The sequence below is a fragment of the Desmodus rotundus genome, chromosome 12 (genome assembly GCF_022682495.2).
Source record: "Desmodus rotundus isolate HL8 chromosome 12, HLdesRot8A.1, whole genome shotgun sequence".
In the NCBI taxonomy this organism is placed as follows: Eukaryota; Metazoa; Chordata; class Mammalia; order Chiroptera; family Phyllostomidae; genus Desmodus; species Desmodus rotundus.
The window spans coordinates 33,895,178-33,914,658 of NC_071398.1; positions in this window are offsets into that span (position 1 = coordinate 33,895,178).

The window sequence follows — 19,481 nt, forward strand, 5'->3', positions numbered from 1 at the left end:
GAACAAGTTAAAATGACAGTAGTTTTCACATCAAAAGCCATGGAGGCCACAAGGAAAGGAAACAACATTTTTTGGTTACTGAAAGAAATGAACTATAAACCCAGAAACCTATATTTAGTGAAAATATCCTTCAGGAAGGAGGGCAAATCAAGACATTCTCAGATAAAGGATAACTAACAGAATTGTTAACCAACAGAGACCTGTCCTTTAAAAATGACTAAGAGGAATTCTGTAAACAGAAAGAAGATGATTTTTTAAATAAGAATCTTGAAATATCAGGAAGGGAGCAAGCACATGGAAAGAACAAACCTATGGGTAAATACAAAAGAATTTTCTTCTTGAGTTTTCTAAATGATCTTTGACAGTCAAAGCAAAACCTATGTAAACTGTGTAATGCTGTTCTTAGTGTATGTAGAGCAAATATTTGAGACAATTGTATTAGAAATAAGAAAGGATAAAAGGATGTATAAGAAGGTAAGGTTTCTAACACTTCATTTGAAATGGTAAATGTTGAAACCAGTAGACTGATAAGTTATATATAATGTAATGGAGCAACCACTAAAAAACTATACAGTGTGACATACTAAAAACACTATAGATAAATTTAAAAAAGGGAGTTTAAAAATTGTTCAAGGAACCCACAGGAATGTAGGAAAAAGGAAAACAGAGAAATTAAAAACAGAGAGAACAAAGAGAAAATAAAAAGCAAAATGGCAGGCTTAAGCCTTAGCATTAAGTAATCACATTAAATGTAAATGGTCCAAATACATTGAAGAAGATAGAATTGACAGAATGGATAAAAAACATGACCCAACTATATGCTGTCTATAAGAAAATAACTATAAATATAATTATATAGGTAAGATGAAAATAGGATAATGTACAAGGGTATACAATGCAACCATTAGTCAAAAGAAAGTAGGAATCATTATATTAATAACAGATAAAGTAAACTGCAAAACAAGAAAAATTACCAAAGCCAGAGAAAGATATTATATAATAAGGAAAGAGTTAATGCCAAGAAGACATAGCAATTCTAAATGCGTATGCACCAAACAACAGAATTACAAAATATGTGAATAAAGACCAGTAAGAATGAATGGGGAAATAAACAAGTTCACAATTGTAGTTGGAAATTTTAACACTCCTCCCTCAACAATTATTAGACCAACTAGACAGAAAATCAACAAGGATACACAAGAACTCAACAACACCATCAACCAACAGGATCAATTGACATTTGACATGTAACCATGGAACATATACCAAGATAAGCCAAATTTAGGGCTATGAAACCAGCCCTAAAAAGTTTGAAATAATTTAAGTCATACTGAGTATATTCTCTGACCACAATGAAATTAAATGAAAAATCAGTAACAGAAAAACAACAGGAAAAACCCTAAATACTTGGAAACTAAACAACACACTTCTTAATAATTTATGGGTCAAAGAGGAAATCTCAAGGGAAGTAAAAACACATTAAACTAAAAGAAACTGAAAATGGCATTTATCAAATTTTGTGGGACAGGCTAAAGCTCTTGAAGGAAATCTATAGTAGTAAATACTTATAGTCAAAGAAGAAAAGTCTCTAATCAATAATATAAGATTCCATCTCCAGAAACTAGAAAAATAAGAGAAAAAAGTCAAAGCAGACATAAGAAAAGAAATCATAAATATAAAAGCAGAAATCAATGAAATTGAAAACAAAAATAGAGAAAATAAAATATCTGGTTCGCTGAAAAGATCAACAAAATTGACCAATCTCTAGCAAGACTGACAAATAAAAAAGAGAGAAGACAAATTGCTAATTTCAAGAATGAAACAGGGAATATCACTATAGACACTGTAAACATCAAAAAGATAATAAGGGAATACTATGAACAATTCTACCCACATAAATTTGACAATCTAGATTACATAAATCAATTTCTCAAAAAGTACAAACTACTACAACTCACCTAAAATGAATTAGATAACTTGAATAACCCTATAACTACTAAGGTAATTTAAAACTTGAAAAAGAAAACTCCAAGCCCATATGCTTTTACTGGAGAAATCTATTCAACATTTTAAAAAGAATTATCATATTTTTCTGACTATAAGATGCACTCCACCCCCTAAATTTGGGAGGAAATGGGGGTGCATCTTATAGTCCAAATGTAGCTTACCTGGCTCGCTGGGTGCGGGGCGGGGGTGGGGGTGGGGAGGCGGCAGTGGAGCAGGGTTTTTTTTTTTTCTTATTTTCCTCCTGTAAAACCTAGGTGCGTCTTATGGTCCAGTGCATCTTATAGTCCAAAAAATACGGTAACACCAATTCTACATAATCTCTTCCAGAAAATAGTAGAGAGAATGTTTTCCAGCTCATTTATGAAGCCAGTATTACCATGAAGCCAAATTTAAAACAAAAAAACAAGAAAACAAAGATAGTACAAAAAAGAACATGACAGGCATATAATACTCATAAATATAGGTGAAAAATTCTTTTTCTAAGATTTTATTTATTTATTTTAGAGAGAGGGGAAGGTAGGGAGAAAGAGAGGGAGAGAAACATCAATGTGTGAAACATCAATCAGTTGCCTCTTGTATGCGCCCCAAGCAGGAACCAGGCCTGCAACCCAGGCATGTGCCCTGACTGGGCATTGAAGCAGCATCCTTTCACTCTGTGGGATGACAATCAACAAAGCCATACCAGCCACGGCTAGAGGCAAAAATTCTTTTTTAAAAAAATATATTTATTGATTATGCTATTACAGTTCTCCCATTTCCCCCCCACTCCACTCCATCCTGCCCACCCCCTCCCTCCCACATTCCCCCCCTATAGTTCATGTCCATGGGTCATACTTGTAAGTTCTTTGGCTTCTACATTTCCTACACTATTCTTACCCTCCCCCTGTCTATTTTCCACCTATCATCTATGCTACTTACTCTCTGTACCTTTCCCCCCCACTCCCCCTCCCAATCCCCTATTGACAACCCTCCATGTGATCTCCATCTCTATGGTTCTGTTCCTGTTCTAGTTGTTTGCCTACTTTGCTCTTGTTTTTGTTTTAGGTGTGGTCATTAATAACTGTGAGTTTGCTGTCATTTTTACTGTTCATATTTTTTATCTTCTTTTTCTTAGGTAACTCCCTTTAACATTTCATGTAATAAGGGCTTGGTGATGATGAACTTCTTTAACTTGACCTTGTCTGAGGAGCACTTTATCTTCTCTTCCATTCTAAATGATAGCTTTGCTGGATACAGTAATGTTGGATGTAGGTCCTTGCGTTTAATCTTGGGTAATGTAATTATGATGTGCCTTGGTGTGTTCCTCCTTGGGTCCAGCTTCTTTGGGACTCTCTGAGCTTCCTGGACTTCCTGGAAGTCTATTTCCTTTGCCAGATGAGGGAAGTTTTCCTTCATTATTTGTTCAAGTAAGTTTTCAATTTTTTCTTCTTCCTCTTCTCCTTCTGGCACCCCTATAATTCAGATGTTGGAACGTTTTGAGATGTCCTGGAGGTTCCTAAGCCTCTCTTCATTTTCCTGAATTCTTGTTTCTTCATTCTTTTCTGGTTGGATGTTTCTTTCTTCCTTCTGATCCACACCATTGATTTGAGTCCCAGTTTCCTTCGCATCGCTGTTGGTTCCCTGTACATTTTCCTTTGTTTCTCTTAGCATAAGCTTCATTTTTTCATGTAATTTGCGACCAAATTCAACCAATTCTGTGAGCATCCTGATTACCAGTGTTTTGAACTGTTCATCTGATAGATAGGCTGTCTCTTCGCTGTTTATTTGAATTATTTCTGGAGCTTTGAAGTGTTCTGTCATTTGGGCCATTTTTTTTTTTTTTGTCTTGGTGTGTCTGTTACTTAAAGGGGCGGAGCCTTAGGTGTTCACGGGGGCGTGGTAATGCTGGTCGCTGTGCCGTGAAGCTGTACGTGGGGGAGGGGCCAAGAGGGAGCAATGGCGCCCACTTCACTCCTCCGGATTTCAATCTTTCACTCCGCTACCCACAATCAAATTGGGCCCCTCTGGTGCTGGTTCCTGAGTGGGTGGGCTTGTGCACGCCCCAGGCCCCTGTGGGTCTCTCCAACGACCTCTCCTGTGAGGCTGGGAGTCTCTCCTGCTCCTGCCCCAACCCCCACGGGAGTTTCCAATCAGAGGTTTGAGGCTTTATTTCCCCCGATCTGGAGCCCTGGGTTGCCTGGTCTGCTTCGCTCCCCGCCGTTTGTCCGGTTTATCTGTGCGTGAATGTGGGGCCACAGGGTGCTACCCGCCGCTCTGCCTGCCCCGTTCTTCGCCACTCTGAGTCCAGCCCTCTCGGTTTATCTGTGCGCGAATGTGGGGCCGCAGGGTCTGCTAGTGGTCAGACTGCCTGCCCAGTTTGTCTCACACTCCCCCAGTCTCGGTCCCGCCCCTGCCACGGCCTTGTGAGTCCTCTCCGCCCCAGCTGCCCGTCTCTGCCCCTCCTACCGGTCTGGATGAATGTTTATTTTTTATTTCCCTGGGTTCAGACTTCCTTGCCGTTCGATTTTCTGTCAGTTCTGGTTGTGCAAGGAGGTGCAGTATGTCTACCTACGCCACCATCTTGGTTCTCCCTCAATGCAAAAATTCTTAACAAAATATTACCAAATACCTCTAGATGGTTGGCTCAGTGATTGGAGTATCATCCTGTATACCAAGATTGCCGGTTTGATCCCTGGTCAGAGCACATGCCTAGGTTGTAGGTTTGATTCCCAGTTGGGGAATATGCAGGAAGCAACCAATGAATGTTTCTCTCTCATATCAATGCATCTCTCCCTCTCTCTCTTCCCCACCTTCTCTCCCTCTTCAGGAGAAGAGAGATAGAGATAGAGAAGAGAGAGAGAGAGATAGAGAGACACAGAGACAGACATAGATGGTTATGGGTATGGATATAAATACAGATATAGATAGATATATAGATATATCTAGATATACATTATACACTATGACCAAGTGTATTATTCCAGGGATGCAGAGCTGGTTCAATATTTAAAAATCAACTAACATAATGTCATATTAATAAAGAAGAAAATTCACATGATTACATACATTTGTTGCAGAAAATTAATTTAACAATATTCAACACCCATTCATTATAAAAACTCTATGAAAACTAGAAATAGAAAGGAAATTCCTCATCCTAATAGCCTATGACTAACCTACAAAAACTGTAGCACTAAAAGACTGAATACTTTCTCCCCTAAGATTGAGAACAAGGCAAGGATGTTCACTCTTATCTTACAAGGATGTTCAGGATAGTACTGGAACTTCTAGACAGCACTATTACATGAAGAAAGGAAATAAAAAGCATAAAGATCAGAAAGGAGGAAATAAAACGATCCCTATCTGCAGATAACACAATGGTCTAGAAAATCCCAAGGAACTTACAAAAAAGTTCTCAAACTAATGTGTGTTCAGCAAGGTTGCAGAATGCAAGGTCAACACAAAAGTTAGTCACATTGTACTAACAATGAACACACGGAAACTGAAATTTGAAATACAAGTCCATTTATAATGACTTAACAAAAGAAATACTTAGGTATAATAAATCTAACAAAACATATATAAGATTCATATATTGAAACCTACAAAGCACTGCTGAAAAAATCAAAGAACTAAATAAATACCATGTTAATGAATTGGAAGACTAACCATAGTAAAGAAATCATTTCCCCCCAAATTTATATACATATTTAATCCAATTACCATATTTTTTGGACTATAAGATGCACGTTCCCCCCATAATTTGGGAGGAAAATGGGGATGTGTCTTATAATCTGAATGTAGCTTACCTGGCTTGCTGGGGAGAGGAGTGCGGTGGTGGAGTGGGGCTTTTTCCCCTATTTTCCTCCTCTAAAACCTAAGGGCTTCTTATGGTCCGGTGCATCTTATAGTCAAAAAAATACAAAACTATCAGAATCCCAGCAAGATTTTTTGAGTTATGGACAATGTTATTCTAAAGTTATACAGAAAGATGAAAGAACTAGAATAGAAAATATTTCTGAAAAAGAATAAGGGAGGAGAAATCACTCTGGTTTCTTGGGTTATTATAAACTAATATACAGTCATCAAAGCTGTGTGGTTTTGGTGAGGGTATAAATATATAGATCAATTGAACATACTAGAGAATACAGAAATAACCTCACACAAGTATGATCAACAGATTTTTGATAAAGGATCAAAAGCAATTCAATGGATGAAAGATAGTCTTTTCAACAAATGGTGGCAGAGTAATTAGATATCCATAGGTAAAAGATGAACCTCAACTAAACTCACACTTTATATAAATATTAACCCGAAGTGGATCATAGATTTACATGTGAAACATTAAATTATAAACTTTAGAGGGGACATTGAAGAAAATGTTGGGGATGTCTTTCTAAGACATGAGACCAAATCATGACCTCTAATAATCAATAAATTGGACTTTATCAAAATTGATCTTTTTTCCCTCTGTGAAAAATCTTTTCTAAAGAATGAAAAGAAAAACTACAGACTGGGAGAAAAATTTGCGTACCATGTACCTGCCAAAGGACTCAGGATGACTATACTATATAAAGAACTCTCAAAACTCAACACTAAAGTTAAAAACAAAAAAATCAAACAATCCAATTCGAAGATGGGCAAAGAGATGAAAGAACATTTCATGGAAGAGGGTATACAGATGGCAAATAAGCACACAAAAAGGTGTTTAACATCACTAGTTATTAGTGAAATACAAATCAAGACCATGATAATATATCACTACATACCTATTAGAATAGCTGAAATAAAAAATGACAATATTGTCCAGTCAAGAAGGCAGTGTAGGCAGACATGGCTCATCTCATCATACAACCACATCGAAAATACAACTAACACAGAACAGCCATCAGTCAGAACCATCAGAAATCAAGTTGAATGGAAGTCTGACAGCTATGGAATTAAAGAAACCACATCCATCCAGACTGGTAGTAGGGGCACAGATACAGAACAGGCTGGTCCTACACCCACGTGTGGTGGATAAAAATTCAGGAGGGGTATCTTGGGAGTGAGAAGTCCCAGCCCAACACCAGGCTCCCAGCCCAGGGTTCCAGTGCCAGGAAGATAAGTCCCCACAATTTCTAGCTGCAAAAACCAGCAGGGACTGAGCCGGTGGGAGAAACTGCTGGACTACAGGGAACTGTTCCACACATGGGAAATGTAGCCCAGCTCCCACTTGGAAAAGCCATGCCCACAGACAGGTTCTCCATGGGGAATCAGGCCTGCATTGTACCTAGGCTGCTATGAGACTTGCTTTTGCTAAAACTCCCTCACCCTGAATTGAGGCAGCAAATGTTTACTGAGTATGTTTAACTTCCTAAAGTCTGTGCTAAACCTCCAGAGTATGGAGTGTAACCAGTTCAACCACTTTCCCCCTTGAGCTGTAACATCCTTCTCTTTGAAGTAATTAGCAGCATTCTCTCCTTTGTTGTCTGTAAAAGGCAATCACCTACAGTAAACCTGCGCATAGTAAATGAGGACCATCCTCCATCTAATGTGCCCAGAAAAGCAATAAAAGCCTGCCCAGGCAGGGGTAGGGCTCTCTTGGGCTCTCTCTAGCCCTCTTGCCCTCTCTCACTTAGAGAGTGGCCATGCCTTCCCTTTTTCTCCACAGGATTTCTGTAGTCCGTGTGAATTTGTCTATTGCTGCCACAACACAGGATCCTGCTGGCCGGGATCTGCATCACTGGACCCCAAGCAGTTCCTCTTAAAGAACCTACACAGAGACTCACCTATTCAGACTCATGCCCTCAGAGCTCCAGCACTGGGATACTAGCTCGAAAGGCACCAGTGATACACAAGGAGAAATGGAAGGGTCTAGCATTAAGGTGAGCAGAGGCCATTGTCCCTTTGCTGAACCCTCCCCCCACAGAGCCATTCATATGAAAAAGCAACTTGGGTGGGCCCATAAATTGGGTGGGGCAGAGTCTCTGGGGATCTCCAAGATAGGTCAGACAGTGTTAGCCACGTTGATGGAGTCTCAGATAAGGGGCTCCATATCTGAGTCCCCTTGCTAAACATTTGCTAAACATAACCACTGTCCCTTTGCTAAATCCTCCACCCACAGAGCCAGCAAGCTAGTGCCATATCCGAGACTCCATCAACATGCCTAACACTGTTTGATCTACCTTGGAGATCTCCAGAGACACTGCCCCACCCAACTTATGCACCTGCACAAGCTACTTTTCCACATGAATGGCTGGTCTTGGCGAGTGCTGCACAACTTCCTAAATCCTATCAAACAAGCTGGCTTCAGTGAGCCCCAGGCCTGGCAGTAGCAGTAGCCAGCTTGGACACACAGCTTTGGTTTGCCTAGGAATCTCCAAGCCCAGCACAAGAAGCAGCCATCTCAGATTGCTTTATAGCTCATACAGGGTCCCCTGGGCAAAACACAGGTGGGGAAAACACAGGTAGGGGCTGACCTTGGCCTGCACCATCCAGGAAACCCCAAGGTCAGTGCACCCAGTGTTGCTGCAAAGTTTCATATTTAAAACGCTAAAGGTTAAAGATAAAGAATCTTAAAAGCATCAAGAAAAAAGCAGTCAGTAACCTATAGGGGAGTTCCCATAAGACTGTCAGCTGATTTCCCAAAAGAAACTTTGCAGTCTAGAAGGGATTGGCAAGAAATCTTCAAATTATCTGATAGACCATGTCAGAGCACCACCACCCTATCCCTGCATAGCTGATCCTTCACAGAGGGCAGAGCTTGTGGTCAGTGGTCACAGCCAGTCCTTGCAGCTACTGGTCTGGGTAAATCCCTCCAATTGATCTGCCAACAGCAACCAAGCCTCAACTACAAGAGGAGGGCGTACTCAGCCCACATGAAGGGCACACCTCAGGTACCCAGCTGGGGTGATAGGGGAGGCTTGCCACTAGACCCTATAGGACACCTACTACATTAGGCCACACTACCAAGATACAGAGTCAAAGCAGCTCTTACCTAATACATAGAAACAAACACAGGGAGGTTGCCAAAGTGAGACAAAGAAACATGCCCCAGTGAAAGAACAGATCAAAACTTCAGAAAAAGAGCTAAAAGAAATAGAGATAAGCAATCTTTCAGATGCAGAGTTCAAAACACTGGTTATAAGGATGCTCAAGGAACTTAAGATCTCAATAGCATAAAAAGATCCAGTCTGAAACGAAGGATATAGTAATTGAAAAAAGAACAATTTGCAGGGAAACAACAGTAGAGTGGATGGAGCCAAGAATCAAAACAATGATTTGGAACATAAGGACGCACAAAACAACCAATAGGAACAATAAGAAGAAAAAAGGAAACCAAAAAAATGAGGATAGTATAAGCAGCCTCTGAGACAACATCAAGAGGTCCAACATTTGCCTCATATGGGGTGCCAGAAGGAGAAGAGAAAGAGCAAGAAATTGGAAACCTACTTGAAATAATAATGAAAGAAAACTTCCCTAATTTGGTGGAAGAAATAGACATGCAAGTCCAGGAAGCACAGAGAGTCCCAAACAAGATGGATGCAAAGAGGCCAACTCCAAGATACATCATAATTAAAATGCCAAAGGTTAACGTTAAAGAGAGAGTCTTAAAAGCAGAGGGAGAAAAGCAGTTAGTTAACTACATGGGAGTTCCCATAAGACTGTCAGCTGACTTCTCAAAAGAAACTTTGCAGACTAGATGGAATTGGCAAGAAATATTCAAAGTCATGAAAAGCAAATACCTACAGCCAAGATTGCTCTACTCAGCAAAGATATAACTTAGAATTGAAGGGCACATAAAGAGCTTCCCAGACAAGAAAAACTAAAGAAATTCATCATCACCAAACCATTATTATACGAAATGTTAAAGGGACTTATTTAAGAAAAAGAAGATCAAAACTATGAACAATAAAATGGCAAAAAAAAAAACCCCATATGTATCAACAACTGAATCTAAAAAACAAACTAAGCAAACAAGAAGAACAGAGATAGAATCATGGATATGAGAACATTTTGATGGTTGCAAGATGGGAAGAAGGTGAGGGAGAACAGGTGAAGAGGTGAGGGGATTGAAGTACAAATAGGTAGTTACAGAATAGCCATGGAGATGTAAAGAATACAGTATAGGAGTAGTACAGGAGTAGCCAAATAACTGATACACATGACCATGGACATGAACAATGGTGTGGGGACTGCCTGAGGGAATGGGAGGTTCTGGGTGAAGGGAGTAAAGGGGGGGAAATCAGGACAACTGTGATAGCATAATCAATAAAATATAATTTAAAAAGTAATGACAATATGAAATGCTGGTAAGAATGCAGTAAAACTGAATAATTTATACATTATTGGTAGAAATGTAAATACAGTATAGCCACTCTGGAAAATAGTTTGGGAGTTTCTTAAAAAACTAACAAAATAGTTATGTGATATAACTATTGCGCTCCTAGGCATTTATCCCCTCCCAAATGAAAACTTATGTCCACACAAAACCTGTACTTGATTGTTCATAGCAGCTTCATGTGTTATAGCCCCAAACTGGAAACAACCAACATGTCCCTCATTAGGCTAAACCAATAGTGATACATCTATATATGGAGTGCTACAGAGCCACAACAAGGAACAGAGTATTGATACATGCAACAACATGGACAATTCTGAAGGGCATTATACCGAGTAAAAAAAAAAAAAAAAGCCAGTCTCAAAGCATCACATTCTGAATGATTCATTTAATGTAACATCTTTGAAATGAAAAAGTGATAGAAATAGAGAACAGATTACTGGTTGACAGGGGTTAGGGATGGTGGGAAAGAGAAGTGGAATGTGACTACCGGAGCTCTTTCGTAGTAACAAAAGGGCTCTGTGTCTTGATTGTGGTAGTGGTTAAAAGGACTTTGAACTATACACACACATTTGGACCAACCCCAAATTCTTGGTTTTGATTTTTCACTATAATTATGTGAGAAGTAACCATGGGGGAAACTGAGTAAAGGGCACACCGGATCTGTTTTCTTTCCAAATTCCTGTGACTCTGTAAGTATTTCCAAATAGAAGTTAAAAAATAAGACAGTGATCTCAATGGGGGCTTCCGGCCAGGGGACAGAGTCCCAGAGGTCTTCAGCAGAGGACCCACTGAGGATTTAAATCCCTACTCATCACCTAGAAGGAGTATCTGGAGACCTCTGCTGGCACAGTTCCAGGCACTACTCACAGTCCTGGAACAGGAGAAAATTGGGCCATAGGCTCATGGATGTGCCTTGATTTCTGGAGGCTAAGGGCTATGTGAAGAAGGTAAGGGTCGGGGAGCAGAACTCCTGAGAACAGTAGCTTTGATCCCTTCATTATCCTTCCAAAGAGGTAGATGGTCTCCATTTTGGGTGACCTGTCACCACTCCACCCCCACCAGAGAAGAAATGGAGCTAGGGAACTTGGTGCCCCTGAAAGGCCTGGGCTGTCACTCCTCTCCTGGCTGTGTGGCCCCCTGAGGGGATAATGGCAGTGCCTTCCTCACAGGATTAGTGAGGTTGCACATGGGATGCAAGCAGTTACATGCACAGCCTATGACAAGCATGTGGTAAACAGACCTGGGTTCAAATTCCAGTTGTGCCATTTGTCCACTGTGACCTCCCTCAGATTCCTTTCTAAGAGTGATGCTGATATTGGCAGTACTGACTTTTCGGTGCACTGTGAGAAATCACAAGCACCCACAGCACTTTCACAGGGGCTGTCACAGCATGAGCATTCTGTAAAAGTGAGCTGTCACTTATTGTCAGTTATGCACATTGTCACTCTGCTTGACAAACACTCTATGGTGACTTTGAGTCACACACCTAAGGCTACTCAGCCCTAGCCCAAGCTTGACAGGAACCAAAATGTTGTTCCTCTCCCACTCCCCAGGGAAGTTGGAATTTCAGGCAGACCAAGCTCTGGGGGTGGGAGGGGGTGTTCTGCTTGGCTGTCGCCCAGCCTGTGAGCTAGCTGGCTAGAGTTGAGAGTAATGTGGGTAGGGAAGAAGCAGGCTTGGAGTTTTGCTACAGCAGGGCTGTGAGAACACAACCCCAGCCCAGGGGAGGAGACGGGAGCAGCCAGTGCAGACCTGGAGCCCTTTTATCACTGAGACTGAATGATAGAGATGCTGCCTCAGGCAAGACCCATAGGACAGGGTTACCTCAGCCAGCTTCAACCTGGGAGGTTGGTGGGAGGGAAGGGACAAAGAGGTCTGTGTTGTCCTGATCCTGGCCTGGTGCCTGAATGTCCTCCCTCCTGCACCACGTGGCTTATCCCTCTCAACAGATGGGACATAAGACCTGCTCACCTCTATTCAGCCCAGCTAGACCTCATGCTGTGAATCTGTTACAGAATTAACCCATTTGGGGGCCAAGATACTGTTACCAAAATAAGCCTCTTCCCCTGGGGTCTTTCTGTTTTAGGTTCTTCTTGCCCGCTGCCAGGTAGGAACTGTGGCTCTCAGTGCCAGAGTTTGGTAAAAAGGAAAGGAACTATTTATTCAAAAGTTATACAGGTTTAGAGTAATGGCGGAATGTCACCGTTGAATTTCAAAGTCCCTTTAAAACACCCACAAACACATACACAGTCCTTCCTCCCCTTGCCAAACCAGGCCAGTCAGGGGTACTGTATCTCAGGAAAAGAGAACAGAAGTCTATAGCTTGGCTAGGCTTCTGTTCTTAATCCAAAACCACATCCTCATGGTGGGCCGATGGGAGTCCTCCTGCATTCTTTCAAACTGCTAAGAGAGAGCTCCACTTCACTGCTACGTCTTGCTTTCCTGCTTCTTAAGCTGCGTGGTCAAAGAAACACCCTCTGTGCTTCCAAAACCACATGGTTAAGCTCCAGAATGGCTGCTGCGCCTGGGTTTAAATCCTGGTTCAGATCTTCCTCTGTAACCCCATTTCCAACTCCTCCCACAATCAGCTACATCTGCCCGCACTCCATATTCTCTGCCTTTCTTGGCTGCCCTAGTCAGTGGGCAGGCATGGTCCTATGGCATGGAGCGAACCATCTCCAAGCTCTTGCACAGGGGCTGTAACCAGGGGAGTTGCCTCCCAGTTACATCATGGGTCAAAGTCATGCCCATCTCCCTAGCTAGCCTGCTGTTGATATGCAAAATAACTCTCAATGACCCTACTCCATGTCTCCCACCCCCCGGCCAGGCTTGTTGGGGGTGGGCTCTCATCCTACACCTTGTTACATATCTGTCCTCATCACTCTTGAGTCGCTGTGTCATGGGTTCTGACTCTTCTTCAGCTTAGACATTTCCAAGATAAGGGTGCCATCAGCATTTTCTGACCTTGAACTTGGCCAGATGTATTTACTGAACATGTTTCTTCTGCTTTTTTTGACATCAAGGGGGTGGCCAGTCATCTTGGACTCCTCTCTTTCCTTCCCTTCCAGCATTAGCAAGCCCCATCAGTCCCTCTTCCAAAATAGGTCCTAACCCCATTGCCTCTCACCATCCCTACTTCTTTTCTCTTAGACAACTGCCATTGCCTCCTAAGCCCTCTCTCTGCCCATTGTCCACACAGCTGACCTCCATTACACTCCTCTGTGTATAATTCTCCAGCAGCTCACCAGTTCTCGTGGAATAAGAGCCTGGATCTGGATGGTGGCCTACAATGCCCGCTGTGATCAGATTCCCTTGGGCAACCACTCTGGCTCTATCACTGCACTCCAGGCATGGTGCTTGCCTTCTTGATCCATGAGCATTATGAGTACATCCTCACCACAGGCCTTTGCCCCTGATCTTGACTTTCCCTGGACCCACATTCCCCATAAATGGGCGGAACTCCTTTCCTCACTTCTTTGCCGTCTCTGCTCAAATGACCTCTTTCTAAAATGGCAGCCTTGCACAGAACACTCTGTCCTATCTGACCAACATTTGTTTATCTGATCATCCCTTCCACAGAATGTCACCTTCCTGAGGTTAGAGAGTGTTCCTTCTGGGTTACTGCAGTGTCCCTAGAGACCAGCATAGGCCTGGCATACAGTAGGTGCTTAGGAAACAGGTTGTTAGAGTGGAGAAACTCTGAGGAAGGGGGGCGGTGGAGCATCCAGGAGCTCAGTGCTGTGTGACGCCTGAGTTTTGGCCCTACTTGTGTGTCATCAGTGACTATTAGTCTTTGTGTCAGAGCACTTCATTACTTCCCAAAGTTTAGAGGTTTATCCTAGGACCTCCAGGACTTTTGTCCTGTCTACAAACCACCTGACCTATTTTTATTTTATATTCAATACATTTTTTCTTTTTTAAAATATATTTATTGATTATGCTATTACAGTTCTCCCATTTACCCCCCTTCATTCCACTCCATCCTGCCCACCCTCTCCCTCCCACATTCCCCCCCTATAGTTCATGTCCATGGGTCGTACATATAAGTTCTTTGGTTTCTACGTTTCCTACACTATTCTAACCCTCCCCCTGTCTATTTTCCACCTATCATCTATGCTACTTATTCTCTGTACCTTCCCCCCCCCCTCCCCCATCACACTCCCCTGTTGATAACCCTCCATGTGATCTCCATTTCTGTGGTTCTGTTCCTGTTCTAGTTGTTTGCTCAGTTTGCTTTTGTTTTTGTTTTAGGTGTGGTTGTTAATAACTGTGAGTTTGCTGTCATTTTTACTGTTCCTATTTTTTATCTTCTTTTTCTTAGATAAATCCCTTTAACATTTCATGTAATAAGGGCTTGGTGATGATGAACTCCTTTAGCTTGACCTTATCTGAGAAGCACTTTATCTGCCCTTCCATTCTAAATGATAGCTTTGCTGGATACAGTAAAATTGGATGTAGGTCCTTGCCTTTCATGACTTGGAATGCTTCTTTCCAGCCCCTTCTAGCCTGCAAGGTCTCTTTTGAGAAAGAGCTGACAGTCTTATGGGAACTCCTTTGTAGGTAACTGTGTTCTTCTCTCTTGCTGCTTCTAAGATTCTCTCCTTATCTTTAATCTTAGGTAATGTAATTATGATGTGCCTTGGTGTGTTCCTCCTTGGATCCAACTTCTTTGGGACTCTCTGAGCTTCCTGGACTTCCTGGAAGTCTATTTCCTTTGCCAGATGAGGGAAGTTCTCCTTCATTATTTGTTCAAATAACTTTTCAATTTTTTGTTCTTCCTCTTCTCCTTCTGGCACCCCTATGATTAGGATGTTGGAACGTTTAAAGATGTCCTGGAGGTTCCTAAGCCTCTCTTCATTTTTTTGAATTCTTGTTTCTTCATTCTTTTCTGGTTGGATGTTTCTTTCTTCCTTCTGGTCCACACCATTGATTTGAGTCCCAGTTTCTTTCCCATCACTGTTGGTTCCCTGTACATTTTCCTTTGTTTCTCTTAGCATAGCCTTCATTTTTTCATGTAATTTGCGACCAAATTCAACCAATTCTGTGAGCATCCTGATTACCAGTATTTTGAACTGTTCATCTGATAGATTGGCTATCTCTTCGCTATTTATTTGAATTATTTCTAGAGCTTTGAAGTGTTCTTTCATTTGGGTTTTTTTTTGGGGGGGGGTGGGTCTTGGCATGCCTGTTACATAAAGGGGCAGAGCGTTAGGTGTTCACCAGGGCAGGGTAAGGCTGGTTGCTGCGCTGTGATGCTGTACGTTGGGGAGGGGCCAAGAGGGAGCAATGGTGCTTGCTCCACTTTCTGCCAGGTTTCAGTCACTCCCTCCCCTACCCACAATCAAACTGGGCCCCTCCGATGCTGATTCCCAAGTGGGTGGATGGGCTTGTGCACGCTCTAGGCCCCTGTGGGTCTCTCCAATGAACTCTCCTGTAAGACTGGGAGTTTGTCCTGCTGCTGCCTCAACCCCAATGGGTGTTTTCAATCAGAGGTTTGAGGCTTTATTTCCCTGCACTGGAGCCCTGGGTTGCCCAGTCTGCCTAGCTCCCTGGCCATTCCTCATGGTTTATGCACAAATGTGGGTCCTTGGGGTCTGCTAGTCGCACTGCCTGCCCCATTCCACAATCCTCCACCTCACTGGGTCCTCCAGCCGCCGACCCGCCGTGAGTCCTCTCCACCCTGGCTGCCAGTCTCTGCCCCTCCTACCGGTCTGGGTGAATGTTTCTTTTTTATCTCCTTGGCTGTCAGACTTCCATACAGTTCAATTTTCTGTCAGTTCTGGTTGTTTTTTGTTTTTAAATTGTTGTCCTTCTTTTGGTTGTGCGAGGAGGGACAGTGTGTCTACCTACGCCTCCATCTTGGCCGGAAGCTTAATACGTTTTTTTTAAATCAATTCATTCGATTGATTTTTTAAAAAACTTAGCCTCTTCCTAAGCTTTTATAGAAAAAAATCACCAGTCTGGTACGCCGGGTTTTTTTGTTCTGACACACACTAAGTAAAATATGAACATTAACAGAATAATCACTGCCAACCCCTCCTCAGATTTAGGTGCTGGGGTGGGACTTTGGGCAGTGGAGTTACTCAGAGCCCCTCATTATTGACACTTCTCTGCTCCTCAGGGCGAAGTCCTTAGGGACATTCCTATTAGGCCAGACCTGCTGGAGCCAAGGTCTGTTGTCAGGGGACAGGTGTGTCAGGGTAGGACCCCTGCTTGTGCAAGAAATGTAGTCAAAATTTCCACTGTTGCTGCCATGAAGCCCCTACTATTCTCTGCCTCATCTCACACTATCTGGCCTGGTTCAGCTCCTGGAGTTTTGCCAAATGTTTCCACTTGGATCCTTCACTCGGGGTATTTCCAAGTGACTTTGCTTACACAGGGACCCCTGACAGCTGAGGCCCTAAGGCTCACTTCCATTTTGTGCTCTAAAAGTCCATTTTGCACTGACCTTTGGAGCAGATGTCATAATAGGAAGTTGGACATTATGGGTGAGGTTACCTGTCTAGTGTCCTCCTGCCTGCAAGACTGCCAGTTCTGCGAGCAGAGGGCCTACACAGGACTCAGGGCAGGGACCCCACCCCTCTGCTCACAGCCTGCTACCATAGGGACACAGCAGCCTCTGTCTATCACCTTCCCTTCCAACTTGCTCTGGCTATTCTTGCTGCTAGAACTTGACTTTGGCCTCTGTTGTATCCTCTGCCTCCTTGCAAAACCAGAGAGAGCTGCCTTCCTCAGGAACCACACAAATTGCCTACAGCCCTGAATATCTGTTTTTACTGCTCCCTTAGCATTTTGGGCCCTGGGTCTCACCAAAATGGCCATGGAGCACAGTGGCAAGGGCATGGACTGGAGAGCAAGGGCTCTGAGTTCAAATCAGACTGCACAGTTACCAGCTGGGGGAACCCCAAAGAAGTTAAATAACTTCTCTGTGCCTCAGCTCCTCCAGATTCTCAAACAGTGTGTTGGAAGCACCTGGAAGCCTCATCAAAACACAGAGTGCTGAGCCCCACTCCAGAGTTTTTCATTCCTGCAGAATTTGCCTTCCTAACAAGTGCCCAGGTGATGTTATTGCTGCTGCAGATCCATTGCGATAGTTGTTAGGAAAGATAAATGGAGACAAATTAATATATATTAGGTAGAATCATGAGGCATCAAGTAAGTGCTCAACAACTGTTAGTTGTTAGTACCACTTATACCAGAGGGTCTAGCCCTGTTTACTTTTTTTGTTTATTGTTTTGAAAAGAACTTTACGGAGAACCAAGATGGCGGCGTAGGTAGACACACTGTGCCTCCTCGCACAACCAGAACTGACAGAAAATTGAACGGCAGGGAAGTCCGACACCAAGGAAGTAAAAAATAAACATTCATTCAGACCGGTAGGAGGGGCGGAGACGGGCAGCCGGGGCAGAGAGGACTCACATTGCCATGGCAGGACCGAGATTGGCGGAGTGTGGGACAAACGGGGCAGGCAGTCTGACCACTGGCAGACCCTGCGGCCCCACATTCGCGCACAGATAAACCGAGAGGGCCGGACTCAGAGTGGCAGAGAACGGGGCAGGCAGAGTGGCGGGTGGCACCCCGTGGCCCCACATTCGCACACAGATAAACCGGACAAACAGCGGAGAACAAAGCAGACCGCGCAACCCAGGGCTCCAGATCGGGGGAAATAAAGCCTCAAACCTCTGATTGAAAACGCCCGTGGGGGTTGGGGCGGCAGCAGGAGAAACTCCCAGCCTCACAGGAGAGGTTGTTGGAGAGACCCACAGGGGCCTGGGGCGTGCACAAGCCCAGCCACTCAGGAACCAGCACCAGAGGGGCCCAGTTTGATTGTGGGTAGCGGAGTGAAAGATTTAGGTCCGGTGGAGATTGGAGCGGGTGCCATTGCTCCTTCTTGGCCCCTCCCTCATGTACAGCGTCACAGCACAGCAACCAGCATTACCCCGCCCCGGTGTAACCCTAAGGCTCCGCCCCTTTAAGTAACAGACGCACCAAGACAAAAAAAAAAAAAAAAAAGGCCCAAATGACAGAACACTTCAAAGCTCCAGAAAAAATACAACTAAGCGAGGAAGAGATAGCCAACCTATTGGATGCACAGTTCAAAACACTGGTTATTAAGACGCTCACAGAATTGGTTGAATTTGTTCAAAAAGTAGATGAAAAAATGAAGCCTATGCTAAGAGAAACAAAGGAAAATGTACAGGGAACCAACAGTGATGGGAAGGAAACTGGGACTCAAATCAATGGTGTGGATCAGAAGGAAGAAAGAAACATCCAACCAGAAAAAAATGAAGAAACAAGAATTCAGGAAAATGAGGAGAGGCTTAGGAACCTCCAGGACATCTTGAAACGTTCCAACATCTGAATTATAGGGGTGCCAGAAGGAGAAGAGGAAGAACAAAAAGTTGAAAAGTTATTTGAACAAATAATGAAGGAGAACTTCCCTCATCTGGCAAAGGAAATAGACTTCCAGGAAGTCCAGGAAGCTCAGAGAGTCCCAAAGAAGTTGGATCCAAGGAGGAACACACCAAGGCACATCATAATTACATTACCTAAGATTATACAGGAGAGAATCTTAGAAGCAGCAAGAGAAAAGGAGACAGTTACCTACAAAGGAGTTCCCATAAGACTGTCAGCTGATTTCTCCAAAGAGACCTTACAGGCAAGAAGGGGCTGGCAAGAAGTATTCCAAGTCATGAAAGGCAAGGACCTACATCCAAGATTACTGTATCCAGCAAAGCTATCATTTAGAATGGAAGGGCAGATAAAGTGCTTCTCAGATAAGGTCAAGCTAAAGGAGTTCATCATCACCAAGCCCTTATTACATGAAATGTTAAAGGGATTTATCTAAGAAAAAGAAGATCAAAAATAGGAACAGTAAAAATGACAGCAAACTCACAGTTATTAACGACCACACCAAAAACAAAAACAAGAGCAAACTAGGCAAACAACTAGAACAGGAACAGAACCATAGAGATGGAGATCACATGGAGGGTTGTCAATAGGGGAGTGGGAGGGGAGAGTGGGGGGAAAGGTACAGAGAATAAGTAGCATAAATGATAGGTGGAAAATAGACAGGGGGAGGGTAAGAATAGTGTAGGAAACGTAGAAGCCAAAGAACTTATAAGTATGACCGATGGACATGAACTATAGGGGGGGAATGTGGGAGGGA